At 44.9% G+C, this 15,062-nt stretch overlaps 1 protein-coding gene across 2 annotated transcripts in view; it reads left to right on the top strand.

Moving 5' to 3' along the window:
* Positions 1 to 313: 313 nt before the first annotated feature.
* Positions 314 to 15,062, top strand: part of TPRA1 (transmembrane protein adipocyte associated 1) — a 128,427-nt gene continuing 113,678 nt past the window's right edge. The window contains exon 1 of one of the 2 annotated variants that reach the window (XM_078661732.1): positions 314 to 477. The gene's annotated coding sequence lies outside the window, so the exon portion shown is untranslated. Of the gene's footprint in view, positions 555 to 15,062 lie in introns of both variants that reach the window. The other variant, XM_078661733.1, reaches the window with a different exon arrangement.

Raw genomic sequence — 15,062 nt, 5'->3', positions numbered from 1 at the left:
GAGTCAACAATTCAGTATTATGTCGTTGAAATCTATTTTTTTTCAAACTAAACTACATAATTAATATGCCGTTCACTAAACATGCATTTATATATTTTAATTCTCAATAAAAAAAATGCAACTTTGTACGTGTAGTTCTCTTTCCACATTTTACCTAAAAATGTGATTTAAATAAGTAGCTGTTATGTCCGAAAATCGAAAGCCTGCACTTGGTCACGTCTATAACTAGTCGGGATTCGAGAAGATTACAAAACTAAACTCCTACGACCATGTCATTGACACAAAGGGTGGACTAAAACCAGTTAGGTGGAGTGTCGAAGGTTGTAGAGTAGATCGCCGAGCTGTTTTGCTGCTGTTGAGCGCCGAGCTATCGATCACCCGCTGAGCTCTGGCGGATGGTGTTGGTTTTTCCTGCTCCCGCTGCTGTGTATGGAGGGCGAAGACTGGCCGTGAGAGGGGCGCCCCGGAGAGGCTCAGGTACTGGATCGTAGCTGGGAGCAGGGTCGCACCTCACGTGTAAACAAGGCAGCAGCTTACAGCTCCCTGTAACTGAGGTTTGTGCAGTGTCTGCGGCGGTATTTACATTGGATGACAGGGGGTGGGCAGTCACTCTGTCTACAAGGAGTACTGTCTTCAAACGTCATCTGCATGACCGAGGTTGGAATGTGCATTTCCCAACTCCTGAAAGACGGCGAGACTGGGGGCGCCCTGTCCGCAGAGAGGAAACGACCCCCCCACACACACACACACACACACACACACACACATAGGCCCCCATGGATACCAGGAGTGACAGGGACTTTCCACCCCCTCAGACAGTGGTACAGGTGGGTGGGTAGGCTGGTGACATTACAGTTGCACCCTTGACAGGATTCTGTGAGCTAACAGAGAGGCTATTTCAGGTATTAATAATTAGCAGAATGGTGATATCGTGTGACACTTTACCCTGTCCCATGATCACAAGAAATTACACGACTTGTCTCTCCGCACCCAGACACACTGAAGTCCTGGTAAATGCTCGGCATCCCAGGTAACTTCACAATACGCCCACTTCACTAGGGACAGCCACAAATAATTGTATTTAGGTCCTCTCTTTAAAGTTCATCAGCAAACTTGCTCAGAGGTGTATTAAGTAAAGTCAAACCCAGGTCTGGAACATGTGGTCCTAACTTGTACCAAGACTATCCCCTCTGCTACTGCAATGCTGTCGCCTTCACAAGAAGCTCTTTCACTACACCTCATTTCTGGCCTCAAGCACAGCTTGCTGTTCCAGCCAGTGCCCTTACAAGTGCCTTGTTGAAATCTCATCAATGATGATCTGTAGTTTCAGTAATGTTGCATGCCAGGAAGACCCGTGTCAACGAGGTAAATCATAACTAAAAGGCATCAGGCAACACGTGAAGCAGGTAGTCTAGGTCAATAAGAACCCATAGTTGTCTTCCTGCTAGGCCATTAGGAGCCATCACTAAACCCTACACCGAACAACTCTGTCATTACACTAAACACATACAATGCTACCCTGTCACTACTGCAACTATGGTGGGCGAGAAAACCCAGAAACATGCTAAAAATGTACTATTTTTTAAAATTGCTTATGGTTCAGTGTTTCTATATTGTGTGAACATTAGGTTAAATGCTGTAGACATATATTTTATCACAGAAACTCTCATAGATTACTAGTTACGCCTCTGACGAACACTTGGAGTCGAAGATGGGCAATGTAATAATCCTTGCTTTGCCCTTTTCAGAGGGGCTGTATTTTTTTGGCCAAATAAAATTCAGTATGTATTTGTAATTTTATGTGTGTGCCATATGGTTGGCAGCTTATATCCAGTGGCGGTGCGTCCATTAGGGGCGTTGGGGCGTTGCCCCACTAACCATGGACGACCGCACGCTGCAGGAAGTAGTAAATACTATAGGCTTCAAAAATAATTTATCTGCGCTTCACTAAGCGCACTCGCAGTACTGTGTGCGGCAGGGAGAGTTAGCGGGACAAGCCTGACAGATTCGGAATCGCGGAAGGCAGTGGGGGCGGGGCTGCGGCAATGAGTGACAGCGCAGCCATAGGTAGCGCAGCAGGCACTGACTGTGTGTGTGTGCGCATTTTGGGCTAGTCATTTATTTGACTGGCCCACGCATGCGCACACCCAGTAGTACCTTCCCCCCTCCTCCTCCCCTACAGCACACAAACAGGCAGGGACCCGGCTCTCCCGGGTCTCATAATGGGCAGTATTTACCCTGCTCTTTAGCCAATCCTTTTGTAGTGGCGCTGGTAATGCTGCGCCGTATGCACGTCACCGCGCCTGGCGTGCCAAAACAGCACACGACGAGGACTGAGAGAGTCGAGAGGAGAGTGTGTAGAAGTACTCTGTCTTCATGTATGTACGTACCCTACTCGTGAGTCGTGTGTGCCTGCTGCAGTACTGTCTCCACACAGTCAGTCGAGACTGTCGAGTGAGTCACGTCACGTCACCTCATAAAAAGTAAGTTTTATTTAGGGTACAACAGTAATCCTGTACAGACAGTCCAGAAGTGTGTCGGTGTGCGTGGTGTGTCGTGTGTCACTCACACTACTAGTCTGGCCTCGACATGGGTATATGTGGGCTCTGATTACAAGAAGCCTTTCTGTGGGGTTCCACCGCTCCAGGCATGGGCACGCGCGAAAGCAGTCTGAAAGCCATAATCTGCGGTGCCCTGTCCGGGGCCGGCCAGTATAGCACCGCTCCTGCACGGCTGGCACACCAGCCGCCGCTCAATGGCCCAGCGTGTAGCCCGGCCTCAGCCTCTGCTCTTTCTGTCTCAGAGAGTTCACACACAAATCCCGCTCCGAAATTCAAATGCCCCGGCCCCAGCGCTTAACAACCCTCTGCCACCCATGTGTGAGAAACAGGATTGAACCCACCTGCAAAGGGCGGCTGCCACCGGCATTATTAAAAACATGCCCACACACCGCGCGCAGACTTACAACGCACAACACGCACACTTATATGAGCGTCGCTGCGCACTCACACAAGGAAAGATGGTTTACAGCTGAACCTGAAGGAAGGCCACTATAGTAACAAAAGCGAGGTAAGTGGGGTACTCCTGGCGACTGGTGATAGGACTCACATTCTTTCTGCATTTACTGGATTTCATTCCTCCATGGGTGTGAATCTTTATTTTAATCATTCCACACATCAGCGAACTCTGGCTTCTCAGAGAACAGCATGCTGCATTTTGGAGCAGGGGCTAATAATACAAATCCCCTTTTGATCGGACCGGGCATGCATCATTGCAATATGAAATGCTCCTTGGGCCTGAAAGTCTACAAAGATTCGTCGGTATACACAGAGTAAGAACCCGGAATCGTCAAGAGCAGCATTATACAGGGCCACTGCTATCATGTAATTATGCGGCCCCGTCGTTTGTGTTAATACTAGTAGCTCAGAATCCCTGGCATGAACACAGGCGAGGCTGACGGGCGGCCGTAGGCTGTAACCAAAGCGAGACTGCATGTGCCACGACGTGACGTTGACCATGGCAAGTAGCTAAACTTTACACGTAGTTTTCTGTTATGCAGGAAAGGTTTCAAATACCACGACCAAACCTAATTATACCGTACTAATAGCCTGGAGACAGTCGTTTTTCTTCTGCCCTGTGAGCCATCCTTATGCAGTGATTACTAAGGGGAAGGGCATTTCATGCAAGAGACGAGAGTCGGTCTGGAGCTGAAATAAAGGGCTCTTAACCCAACTAGCCATGGAACACGAAGTGCTCAGCTGTAGGCGAGCACTGTGGATTTTTATTTTATTGAATGTTACATGTTAGTGAATAAAAGATGCACTTTTTTTTTCCCCCGGCTAAAAGGGTTGCTTTAATCAGTTATTTCTTCTTGTTTGAAGCAGCCCTTTGTTGTTTTTTCCTATCCAAATAGAGCAAGATTACATCATAAGGCTGTGCTCATTTTAACATGCCTGACAGCCACATTATTAACCCCTTATCTGAGGCAAGTTATCACGTTAAAATTGTGAAAGTTATTTTATGTGCTGTTTTTATTGATACTGTTAGATTACTAGTACTTTGACAGAACGACATCAACTGTGCACATGAAACAAAAAGTAATTACACAGTTTGCAAATGGTTGTTTGATTTTAAACAGCGGGGTCACCAGTGCTGTTAGTTGTTACAACCTCCTCCTTATTTACCTTTTCTCAACGATACCTTATTTTGTACATGGTGGCAGAGCCTTATGGGCTACCGTTGTTTTCTTTGCAGATAGCTGTGAGTTTCTGTGGTGAGTGGAGCTTCCCTCATGAAAGCTGACGCCGAGTTGCTATGAGTTGGTCAGCTGTGGTGCTGTCCACATCAAAGCAGCTAGGATGATGTGATGGAGTATGGCGGTCCGTTGTGATTGTGGCTGCACTTCCATGTTGGAGTCCACGGGTTGCGCTGTGTGGGGCGTGCTGTGCAAAAAGCAGGGCTCTTATGTGGAAAGAAGCAAAAAGGGTGATTGGCTCCACTTGGGCATACATTTATTGTTTTTGCTATTGGTTCTTAGCCTGCTTTTTATGGGTAAACAAGTTATTTATGCCTATTGGAGAAGTTACCCTGAGTCCTGTGTGGTTTGTGCAAGAAAATAGCACGATTACATTGCTTGATTTTGCTCATGAGAAAGTGTCACTCATCGTTGTTGAAATGTCACTCATAATTACACTGAAATTATGAAAATGTCACACATAGCAATCTGAAACCTTGGCAGCTAGGCGAGTTTCAGAATAGCAATAAAAATGCGTGACAATACATTTCAGTGCGGTGTTGCGGAACACCACGCTGAAATGCGTAAGAGTCACACCTTATGCGTGATACTTGACAGGACTGGTTTTTCGCTTAAGTATGCATTTGCCGCATCTGCCACATAATCCATCGTCTTCTGCATAATCTTCAGATTGTAATAAAAAAAGGTTCATTTCTATCTCAAAGGGTTCAAAAGTTACTAAAGACGCAGCAACACGTGCTGCCCCTCCGTGGAAGGCCCTCTGTAAAGCTTGATTGGTCACCATTTTGTTGCTTATTGCTATATTTTTGTGTTAAACCGGTGCTAATGAGGGTCAAGCAATGCCCAGGAAGTGTTAACAAGTGCAAAGATGACAAAAACATGCAGTATTATGATCGTAAAATGTGCCACATTAAACCACATCATTTGCGTTTTCTTGCCGCAAAATTTGGTCCTTCCCTGCCGCATAATTCCCGTGGCTCTGATTATACATTGTGTCACAGGCTTTTTAGGGGGACCAGGGGCATAGCTGCCTTTGGTGTAGTGACAGGGGTGCCCATGGGCTTGAGCGGCCTATGCCCTGATAGTTGTTTACTTTTACTGCCCACTTGCAGCCAAATGGGTAGTTTTCCTTGATTGCACCAGGACCATTGGCACCATTGCTGATGGCGTCATGCAGCTTGTCTCTATTTTTTAGACACCACATGCATATTTGTTGCTGTCCTCTCCGCTGTCTTGAGGGAGTAGGGTCCTCAGACATGCTCCCTCCTTGTGTGCTGCTTTCGCGTCCACGTAAGTTTTTCGCACTTAAGTTGCTTGCTTCTGGTTCCAAGCAGCTTCACCTAAAAGCGGCTTTGGAATTTGTAAGTGAACTTCCTGACTGTGAGTGCGTACAGAGGAGGATATTTAGGTTTAGCGTTGGGCCTGGGACCGGTTGGTTAACTGTTCTGCATTAAATGGTTCTAAAAATCGTACTGAGCTCTTGAAGGCAGTAAGGAATGGCGTGGCCGAGTGGGCCGCGGTGTCTACAGTCTACGCACTTAGGGACAGAGGTGGGCTGATCTGTTTGCAAATGCATCGTGCGTCACGTACATCGACTGGGCTATATTCGTTTGGGGGCTGGGCCGAGTCAGAGTCAAGCCTATATGTCAGGCATGACTCCCTACTTTGGTTTCCTATGCGGTCTGAGACTGAGGTCTGGGGACCGAAGTGAGTCCGAGGGTGGCACGGGGTCGGGGAGCACTAGAATGGATAGATTAGGTTCTGGATGTGTCTGGCAGGTCGGCGGTCCGAGAATGGATTGGAGGCTGTGGTTACCATGGATGGACTGGAGGTCAGAGTTCAGATCCTCTCAGTGAGGGCAGGGGAAGGGTATATTTGAGAACCTGGTTTTGAACGCGATTTCGGTGCAAGACAGTCTTTGGAATTTATGTTGGAACTTATCATGGTTCCACATTGAAAACAAGTGAAGACAACTGCAACCTCTGATAGGGTGCTACTACATTTGGATGATATATATTGGGCGGACGCCCTTTAAAGGGAGCGTGTAATACGCAAGTATTGGAAGATAAAGTATCGTACAAAATTGGAGATTTGCCTTGAGAAAGCCCATAGGGGGCGAAACGCGCGTCGGCTGTCAAGAACTGTGTTTTAAAAAGAAATTTGGATTTTGTATACACTACGTGATTCCTTTGGACAAAGAAATCGGGTCTATGCGTGCTTACAGCAAATGATTGAAAGAGACTTTTTGTGATGTGCAATGATGTTTTTGTATCATATATTTGAGAACATCACAGACATGCATTGCAGATTCTGGGAGCATCTCTCCCACACGGTGTTTTGGAAGACCTCGCCTGCAGATAGTGGCCCGAATGTTCTCCTTTCGTATTCCACCAGTCCCACGTACATGGATGAGAACAGGTTATAATGTACGGCAGCTTTCTATGAAGCTCTGTTTGATAATGGCCTCCATTTATGTGCAACCCGGCTCTATTAAAGTTATTTTTAAACACACGTAAAGGGCGGAGTTCGGTGACCCGCAGCATCAACAAACATACATCATTGTCTACCTACCATCAGTGTTCCCACTAACGTGCGCGCCTGCGCGGGCGCCCACGTCTAATCCCCCGAGAGCGCAGTGGTGCGTGTGGAGCGCGCATCCACAGCACATTTTAGGAGAACATTTGCGCCTGCTGCTTTCAGAACAGGAGCTGCGCAAATCTTTTTCATTTCCGGCTGGTGGTGGCTCCTGTGCTTGCTGCGCGTTTTCCTTCTTAATGGAGCGCAGCTGGGGGCTGTCTGTTGACCATTGTGAAAATATTGCTGTTAATTGTAGCACCGTCGTGCGCTGCAATTAACTTAAATATTTTCACAATGGCCCACAATCAGCCCGCAACCGCGCTCCTTTAAGAGAAGATATGCAGAAAGTCCAAAAGCTCGACGTGTGCTTTACACGTCTTTCTTTTGGGCTTTCTGCATATCTTCTCTTAAAGGAGCGCGGTTGCGGGCTTATTGTGGGCCATTGTGAAAATATTTAAGTTAATTGCAGCGCACGACGGTGCTACAATTAACAGGAATATTTTCACAATGGTCAACAGACAGCTCGTAGCCGTGGTCTATTAAGACATGCAACCAGCACAAAAGAAAGACGTGTAAAGCACATTTAGGCATGCTGCACACCTTTTGTTAATAGAGCCAGGGCCGGAATGGGAACAGATGAGCTGCACAATAGTAACAACGGGCAATCATGGAAAAATGACAGAATTATGCAAACTATGCCATGTCCTTGCATGACCCTGCAGAAAGCATGCAGCAAGTAGGCGAAAAAGCAGGTGTAGGTTTATCATATTTAATGGCATGTCCACTTGCTCACTGCGCTGAGACAGCCGTTGCTTCTCGTTCACATCGTCTCCAGGACTTCGGAAGTTCTGGTGTCAGGCACTAACATACCGTTTACCTGCAACCTTTCCCGATACATCCGAAATCATTGAGAGCAAAGATAGCAACAGGGCCACGTTCACGCTGGAACGATGGTGCATGCCATTATTTGCATTATTCTTCCCACACCCCCATACTCCATTTGCACCCCCCCTCTTATTTACGACTGGCACTGCTTTATACACTTCGGGTGTTCTTATACAGAGCGTACATAGGCGCTTTGTGTGGCTAACAATTGTGCTATTTAAATAGATGAAAATGTGAAATACGATAAAAACAGGCAGCCTGGGGGCGTTTGAACCCCGACCTGACCATTTTCAATTTAAAAAACAGGCTTGCTGGAAGGGTTTCTCTTAGATACGGGGGTTGATGGATTAAACATGCATTTCTATGTTAAATCTAGCAGCTTTCTTGTTTTTGTCAGAACGAACTTTCATGAGTTGTCTCACGCTGGGTATTCTTCTCTGTATCCTTGGTGCGAGTTATAGAGCGCGGCAGATTGTGTGACTTTTTGAAAGTTTTGATGTTAAATGCAGCCCCGTGTATAAGTGTGTCGGGCTCTGCAATTAACATGAACACTTTCCAAAAGGCATGTGCTCTACCGCCCTCTATTAACTAAAGGTATGCAGCAAGCCTAAAAACATAACGTGTGCTTTTACAATCACTAATAAATGTTAGTGATTCTGAAAGCACACATCCTGCTTCTAGACTTGCTGCATGTTTTTTGTTAATAGAGCGTGGCTGCGGGAAGATTGTGTACGTTTTTGAAAGTTTTCATGTTAATTGCTGCAATTAACATGAAAACTTTCAAAAATGCACACAATCTTCCCGCAGCCATGCTCTATTAACAAAAAGCATGCAGCAAGCCCAGGGCTTTAAGTGGACTGGGTCCTGCTGATGCTTCGTTTTAAGACAGGTCCCAATCAGGCTCCTTATTTTTGCCCTCACCCTTAGGGTAAAAAAAAAATCTCAACTGCTGAAAGCCTTTGTTGTAACTTCAGAGGACTTTTTAAAGCTCATTTCAGAACTGAGGCATTTTCAATATATTCAACAAAGCTGTAGTTGTTGCTTATTTATCCTTTGCAACTAACAACCATTGACAAAGTCAATAGTCCTGGGTTTTTGTAGGTATAATGTTACTTATTGTGTTATATATCTGGATGCAATGACAGAGGCAGCACAATAACGGTCGGGGGCTCACTATACTAAGCAGAGATTTTTAGCTTACGTGTTTTTACGCCATGCCCTCAATTACATCAAGCACGCCCCTTTGAGAGACCCCCCAGTTTTTTCTTCCCACTTAAAACCCTGAGCAAGCCTAAAAGCACCACACATGCTTTCAGAATCACTAACATATATTAGTGACTCTGAATGCACACATGGTGGACATCTATGTACATTCCCCCCCTGCGTATCCAAGAAACCATCTTCAGAGCGGATAAGTGAACTCATGATTATCAGTTTTAAAGAGTGGAGTAACCCCCGCCTTGGTAGAGCCAGCTCTGTTCTGCAGAGTCTTGCCCTGATGACCTTGAATAATACTTAAACAGATTATTGCAAATAGCATTCTCCTTTAATTTATTTTTAATCTGGGTAATGTGTGTCGCTGCACCCACACATGCGGTTGGGTTCTTGGCGCACATTGCTGTGGCTGGAGCGCACAGAGACCTCACGCTGCCGCACACAGAGGAAAAAAATTAGAGGGAACATTGCCTACCATACAAGGGCTCTATTAAAGTTTGCCATGATGAATTCTGTGGTGAGATGGTGGTGCTCTCCTTATTGGTCTTTTTGAGGGTCTCTTCGTTCACGAAGACTCTCACATGCCTGTTTCTTCGCTTTCTCAAAGGACATTTCACTCACTGGTGATATGTGCGGCTTCCAGTATCTACAGCTCTTTCATCTTCAACTCAACATGTGAACGTGGAAGTGGATGTGTTTGTCTTGGTTTTGAAATAGGGTTAGGGAGACTAGATTTCTCTGGTTGTTTGTGGGGGTGAGGGTGCTGGTTATCATTGAGTTCAAAGGATTTTTCCAATCTTAAAAAGGCAACCTGTAGCACTTGTAGGTAACACTGGGCAATGTTGAGGTCTGCACTAAAACTGGTTTCACTTCAGGAAGACTGATTTTTACACTTAGAAGGTTGCAGATTTATCTGCCCAGCTCCTCCTTTTCCCCATGCCCATCCTGGCTAGATTTAAGCCTGGAAGGGACTGTTAACGTGTTAATATGCAGAGTTGGTATTAAGATTTGCTTCTTTGCTTATGCGAGTCTTTAGAAATGTTTTTTGAACGGTTTACAAGAGCTCGCCTTTAATCTCTGTATCTTGTCCATCTATGCTAGATGGGACAGGAAATCTTGCAAACAGTTTCGTTCCTGCGCTCTAGGTTGGGAATTTTCTGAGTAGTATGCCTACTTGAAAACACTACCTACGTAACAACCAGCATGTCTGTTGCTTTTCGCTAGGCTACAAGTCTGCAGTGTATTGAGTGTTGGCTAGATATTTATTTGTGCCTATGCCAATGCTGCCAACTGGGGATTGTCCTGAACCTTGGATGAATAATTAAAAGCTAAAATATTTTGTTACTTTTTACTGCACAGCCTTTTAACTGCAGGGCATCGACGGGTAGGAAGGTTACCGTTAAACCTGTAAAAAAGCAATCGGCCTCATTAAGAGACCTGCATTGAATTCTCAGTTTCCCACTAACTTGTCAGGCAGTTGGGGCAAGTTAACATTCTGCCACATCCTAGGCATAGGTCCCAACATCTATTGGCCCTTAGTTGCATTGCCCTGATCCCTTCAGAACAGCCCTGGTCTTGGGGTGTAGGGCGGGTTCATGCTGTCTCATATACTGTGTGGGTTCATGCTGTCTCATATATAGTCCCGGGACAGGAGACATGCTCTCACATATTTCACCCATGCATTCGCACCCTCTTCTCGCCTGACGGTCCTTCTTCCTGAAGGACTGCGAGTGCGTACCCCCCTTCTCACGAGTGTGTCTCAAGCCCCGGGCCCGCACCCTCCCTGATTCGGTCACAGACCAGCGCCTCGGGCCGTTTTTCTCCTAAGCGCTGCAGGAGTCTGTTATGAAGCTCTGTGGTTATACTGAATAAGCAGCTACCTATGTTATATGACAGCTCTTTAATAATGTAATACCTGCACTCTCACAATTGCTTTATTAACCTTCCTGCTTACTCAAATTTGCTTGAAAATGCAAAATGTTCCCACTATTTTTTCAAAATTTTCTCGGGGGGGAATCCCCCCGAACCCTCCTTAGGGGGTTCGGGCTCGCTCGCTACGCTCGCTCGCTACGGCGCAGTATGATTATCAGTTTCCGCCCCACCACTTTCAAATGTCACCAGCCGCCACTGCTTATATCCAATGATGGAGACCTCAGTTGGTTTAATATAATGCCAATAATAAATGCTATGTGCTTGATTGGTGCAGTAGGAAATGTTATGCAAAATGCCATAGGTTAGGTCTGATGTGTTTATAATGGAAAGTGACAACAATGATAATAGTCCTAACTTATTTGTTGTGCAATCAATTTATTAAAATCAATTAAGGTTTAAGGCTGGATTCTATGACACTATCTTGAAGGCTGTAGTCTTTTTTTTTTTGTTAGATGTAATCTCACAGATTGATTTGTAAGCAAGGGTCTTAGTAAACCCCTCAGATAAGCCTCTGGGGTTTAATTATGTTATGTTATGTTACAGCTGCTTATATAGCGCAACGGCTACCCCAGCGAAGGGGCGTCCCGGCGCTGGACCAGACAGGAGAGAGCGCAACATACCACAAGCTTTAGGGTCAGCTTAGCAGAACAAGTAGGTCTTAATTGCCTTTCTAAAGGATAAAAGGTCATTTATGCTTCGAATCCACAGTGGTAGTGCGTTCCATAGTTTAGCAGCCATATATTGGAAGGAACGTCCGCCCGTGCGGGCGAGTCTTACACGAGGAATCGTGGCCAAGTTTTGTCCTTCTGATCTGAGGGGTCTATTAGGAGTGTAATGTGTTATAAGATGACATAACATGGGGGGTGAAGATTTTTTTAGGATCTTAAAGGCCAAGCAGAGGGCCTTAAAATTGATTCTTTTTTCCACCGGTAGCCAGTGCAATTTTACCAGAGTGTTGGTTACGGACTCAAACCGGGGAAGCCCTGTTAGTACCCGTGCTGCCGCGTTTTGGACATGCTGCAGACGTTTTTTTTTCCGCTTGATTAGCTCCCAGGAGTAAGGAATTGGCATAATCTATGCGAGACAGGATTGTGGCTTGGATAATCAACTGACGTGTGGAGGGGTCAAAAAATTTTAGTATAGGTCGCAGGTTACGCAGGATACCAAAACTAGTGGCAGCAATTTTTTTGGTGTGGCCGACAAAGCTCAAGGCTGAGTCGAACCACACCCCCCAAGTTCTTTACCTCTGTTTTGGGGTCAGGGGGAGGGCCAAGAATCTCCGGCCACCATTCCTTTCCCCAGGCTTTGGTATCTTTTCCTACTATTAGCACCTCCGTTTTGTCTGCATTAAGTTGTAAATAATTGGCCGTCAACCATTCAGTTACTGCAGCGAGGCCATGTTTAAAATTCAGCGCTCCTGCTCCGTTATCATCACTCAATGTCACCACCAGCTGAGTATCGTCAGCATATGAGACGATGGACAGGTCCCACTCCTTGGCGACCTCAGCTAGTGGTTGGACATATAAATTAAAGAGTGTGGGGCTGAGCGCTGAACCCTGGGGTACTCCCTGCATTATGTTACTCTTTTTTGAGAGGAATGGGGGGATAGCTACCTGAAAAGATCTGTCTGTCAGAAATGCTTTATACCAGAAACTATATTCTTTTGCCCACTGTAACTTTATACACATTTGCAATTTTCATGTTTGCCTAATGGATGCCTTTCAATAAAATTTATGATCGGTAAAGTAGCCCTGAGTTGGTGATGGATATAAGCCAGCAAGCAGGTTATAGGCCTCATTGGTTAATTTAGAAAATAATGCTAGTTGCCATACAACTTATCTGTTTATTGTGAAAAGTTATGACCAAGACAGTAAACCCAATTTATTTATAGTGAAAATGATATAAACCAATAGGCCTGAAATGGTGGATTGTCATTACACTGAGTTAAAGATGGTTGACAAGTATTTTGCTACAAGGAATCTCACTATAGTGGCCAGGGTTTGGTTTTTGCTTGGTACTGCCCGTGACAAGTCCTGGGAATAGATTTGCGCTTCGATAATCCTTGTTATGTCATTTTAGGGAGGTTGTGTATTGTTTTAGCAGCTGTAATTTTGTACATATTTGTAATTTTATGACTGTATTGTGGAAAAGGTAAAGCTCAGTACAGTGGGTCTGAGTTAGTTATGGCTATGAGCAAACAATAAAGGCTATAGGCCTGAATGGTTTATTTTGTCAAGTTATGCCCAATATCGTAGGACTGATTTGATTATTATGAAAAATCACAAGAAAAGCAGTTTATTTATTGTGAAAATTGCATGTTAAAGTAAATAGGCCTTTAAGGGTGGATTGAAAATAAACTGTGTTCGTACCTATACACAGACATTTTGATACATGCATTACTGTAGTAAGGGAGGATTTTGGTGTTGGTTACTACATTTAACAAACCTTGGGGATAGAAGATCTGCACTAGGATAAACCTTGTTACATCCTCTTAGGAGGGACTGGTAGACCGATTCTTGTTATAAAAAACACTGTACATATATACAGGGTTTTTGTGCCTTCCTTCTGTCTGTTCAAGACTCATTCAGATTCAGCTTCTCCCTAAGGCATCATTCTGCATGGGACAATGGGTTAGCTCATTTCTGCCACAGCCATCTGAAAATTGATGTGGTCGAGTGACTGGGATGTTGGCCAGTCCTTTAGTTTTCTATTTTTTTCTTTTACACTTCTCCTTCCTTTTCTATCATTCTCTGTGTTTTTTAGGATATCCTGAAGCTCCCAAGATGCTCCTACGCTTGCCACTCATTTCATCTGCTTTGTGTTAAATTCTGCCCGGCCACTATTTTTTAGTGCAGAATTTCTGGAATTGTATGGTGTATCATTGTTTTACCATTTCAATATGGCCACCATGTTGAGAAGTATTGTTTAGGCCATCTTGACTCAGTACTATAGTGATACGCTCTGCACTTCAGCATCTGAAAATGGCCTCACAGTGCTATGTTTACTGAGCCGATGTCTCAGAATGGTATTGAGCATAGTGTATCATTATTTTATAATTCTAAGATGCCCACCACTTTGCTTCTGAACATAGCAGTTATTCTGGATATTTAGAACAAGAATACACCATGTACAATCAGGCCTCGAAAAATCTGCTTGCCCTCTTGCTATGACGAGTCAGATTTTATCAGGTTGAGCTATATTTAGGACCTACTTCCCCATTCTGGCGAGTTGGCAAAGAACAGGTGTTCTGTTCAGTCAGAAAGTTAAGAAGTAATAAAGATGCCTTTAAATCTTGTTCTTATCTTGTCACATTTGCTCTAGTTTCAAAGATAGAAGTCAGAAGTCGAAATTTTTTTTACAGAGTTTTATATAGCGAAAACTTGACCCAAAGGTATCGGGTATCAGAGCGCTGTACACAAGCATCAGTTGCGTTACATGAGAAAACATAAATTTTTGTTAGGCACAGGGAGATGAAGTGATTTGCCGAGAATCACAGGATGTTGCACCTCCTTGCCGAGACTCAAACCCGATTCCCCAGATTGGAGGTCGACCACTCTAGCCGTTACGCCAACTCCTCTTCATGTTTACAATTACTTTTCCTTCTCTGACTGCAGAGTTCCAGGTTTTTGTAAAGTGAACTGTCTGATTTGCTGTACGAAGTGTGAAATGAAAGGCTGCAAGGTATCTATCATGTTTTTCAAAAACATTTTTTTGTCACTTTTAGATTTTACGCATAAAGTGAAACAGCCGCTGCAGACAGAGAATTGCTGCAACATGCGGCTCAGGTGAAAGCCACTTGTTGTCTAATGAAAACAGCGGCAAACAATGTAAATTGCAATAATAGACACAGTTATACCAGTCAAATATGTCATAACATAATAACAAGCTTATGAGGCTGTACCGAAGATGTGAGGATTCAAGACATATGTGAGAAGTGGATGAAGAACAGCCCTGAGGGGCGCCCATCAAGTGTCGAGAACAAATACGACCTATAAACAGGCACATGTGGCCTGGGGGAGATTTGGTCCAGGAGGGGACAGGAGATGGAGACGCAATAGATTTGGGACGGTCAGTCATGAGTGCTGGGGAGTGTATGATGTACTGATTGGATGTCCGCGGGAACTTGTAGTCCGTGCAGTGTATGGGAGGCACTCGTCCTTTCGTGTGTCAGCAGGCATCATCATGAGTGGTGTGTGTG

Source organism: Lissotriton helveticus, chromosome 9 (genome assembly GCF_964261635.1).
Source record: "Lissotriton helveticus chromosome 9, aLisHel1.1, whole genome shotgun sequence".
Classification (NCBI taxonomy): Eukaryota; Metazoa; Chordata; class Amphibia; order Caudata; family Salamandridae; genus Lissotriton; species Lissotriton helveticus.
The sequence above is the reverse complement of the archived record's forward strand: the minus strand, read 5'-3'. Positions and strand labels throughout refer to the sequence as shown.